The sequence below is a fragment of the Oratosquilla oratoria genome, chromosome 27 (assembly GCF_046742065.1).
Source record: "Oratosquilla oratoria isolate Oo_2021 chromosome 27, ASM4674206v1, whole genome shotgun sequence".
Taxonomy (NCBI): domain Eukaryota; kingdom Metazoa; phylum Arthropoda; class Malacostraca; order Stomatopoda; family Squillidae; genus Oratosquilla; species Oratosquilla oratoria.
The window spans coordinates 40,422,534-40,425,033 of NC_134803.1; the positions used below are offsets into that span (position 1 = coordinate 40,422,534).

Consider the following 2,500-nt stretch of genomic DNA (forward strand, 5'->3'; position numbering starts at 1 on the left):
ATGTTATTGGTCATTGGAAGTCATTGGTTATTGAAGGTCAATATTTTTTCTCGGAAACTTGCATCCCCAAAGTTAGTCGTGTGAAACATGACATGATGATGCCGTAGATTTACACACAAATCTAATCCACATTAATCATTATTTTTTTTCTTTATTATCATAATATCGTCCTTCCCTCCCTGTCTCTACAATATCTTCAGTTTTTTATTTTTGAGGGGGGGGTGACTAAAATACCGAAGAAAGGTTGTTCTGAAATCCTTTGAGACCCTATGAGGATTTTTTAATTCTAAAATGAGAAAAATGATAATTGTCGTCTCGTGCCGAGAGAAATAAACAAGAGGATCTCTTATGAGACAAAACTGTGAATGTAATTAGTATTCTATAGCAACGAATGAACACAAATTGAAATTCAAAGACAATGGGAAGCCTTGGAGGAAGAAAAAGTGGAGAGAGCAGAGAAGGAAGAAAAATATAAAAACAAAAGACAAATGGCCAAGAAAGAAAATGAGAAAGAATGAGAAGAGGAAACCGGGAGAGGAAGAGGATTGAAAGAATGGAGAAAAGGGAAGAAAAGGAAGAAGTGGAGGAAGAAGAGGAAGAGCTGGGAGAGGAGAAAGAGGAGAAAGAGAAGAGGTAGAGGAAGAGTTGGAAGAAAAGGAGATAAAGGAGGAGGTGGACGTGGGTGGAAGAGGAAGAAGAGGAGAAAGAGGACGAGGAGGAGGAGGAGGAGAAGGGAGGAGGAAGAGGAGGAGGAGTAGGGAGGAGGAGGAAGAGAAGGAGGAGGAAGAGGAGAAGGAGGAGGAGGAGGAAGAGGAGGAGTAGGGAAGAGGAGGAAGAGGAGGAGGATAAAATGAGGAAGAAAATTATTTCTAAACCTACGAGGAGGCTAACCATCCCGTCAAGCTCCCCCGACACCCGGCCAACGCTCACAAGAGACCAAAAGGAAAACGGAAAATGTGGTCAAAACACAAGAGCAAGCTGGGCTCTGGATTGAGAGCTTCCACTCTACACCGGAAGAGGCGAGAAAGCGTGAGGCAAGAGGAACGTGAGAAGTCCCAGGACCTCCCGATTTATTTTTAAGGTGGGAGGGTGAAAATAGTAAGGAAATATATGTCTGTGTATAAATATATACATACACACACACACACACACACACACACACACACACACACACACACACACACACACACACACACATATATATATATATATATATATATATATGATATTTATATTAGAGTTTTGCCATTAACCGTGTGAACTGAAACTAGATCACTGTAGTGTTCCATTTCTTTTCATTATTTGAGCTCAACGTTTCGTCTTAATAAAGAAATTTTCAAGAGTAAACTTCCTTTTCTTATACATATATATATATATGTATATATATATATATATGTGTGTATATAACTATATATATATATATATATATATATATATATATATATAACTATATATATTATATATGTGTGTCTTGCGACACTGCTTCTGACCCAGGGTAGTGGACAGGATGCAGGGATGACCCGTCATCCAGGAGGTGCCAAGATAAGAGGGAGGGTGGAGGGGAATGGAATATGTAGGAAATGGAATGGGTGGGAGTGGTTTCTATGCCTTTATCTTTTTGGCTATCCCCCTATAAGGAGGGAAAAGCCTTTGGTATATGCATATATATATACATACATACATATATATATATATATATATATATATATATATATATATATATATATACAATAGTTACGTTTTGTTCAACGTAAATGACTTGTTGCATTCGAATTGAACAAGCAAGTCATTCCAAATCGAAATAATATATTTTCAGTTTCATGATAATAAACTAGAAAAAACACAATACGAACGATGATTGACACCAAATGTTTCCGTAATTATTCCACTAAAAGGTGGGGTTTGCCTGATGGGTCAGCCTGGGTCACTCTGCCCCGTTGATTGAAACATTTACCAGTATTGGATTTCCATGTTTAGTGATTAATAATGGGCGACATGCCGGTTTTCTATTTACATAAATATATATCAATAAATAATGCGTTTGTGTATGTGTGTGTGTGTGTGTGTACGTGGGTATGTGTACGTCTGTGTACGTGTATGTTCACGCGCGAGCGCATGTGTGTTTTTACGTGTGTGTATACGTGTGTGTGTGTGTGTGTGTGTGTGTGTGTGTGTGTGTGTGTGTGTGTGTGTGTGTGTGTGTGTGTGTGTGATGTGCATGTGTGTGTGTCTGTTTTATGGACCAGATCATGAGGTGAACATTCTAAAATATCTGAATATCAAGAGATAACGAGAAACAGTTGGATCAAACTTACTAAGTTAACAAGGTCACGTGATGAGGAGCTAAATATTCACAAGACTTGAGGAGAAGGGAGGGCGCGGCTACGTAGTATTTTGATCACTTTTATTTTTAAAATATCAATTTCGTTTTCCTTGATAAGAGATCAATTATCCCTCGTACATGCTATAGTCCTTTAACATTGCAATACCACCACTAATA

General features: G+C 38.2%; 1 protein-coding gene across 1 annotated transcript in view; it reads left to right on the forward strand.

The window, feature by feature from the left end:
• LOC143039989 (neuropeptide SIFamide receptor-like) overlaps window positions 1–2,500 on the forward strand; it is a 355,374-nt gene that overhangs the window by 51,949 nt on the left and 300,925 nt on the right. The gene's annotated exons all lie outside the window — the stretch shown is intronic.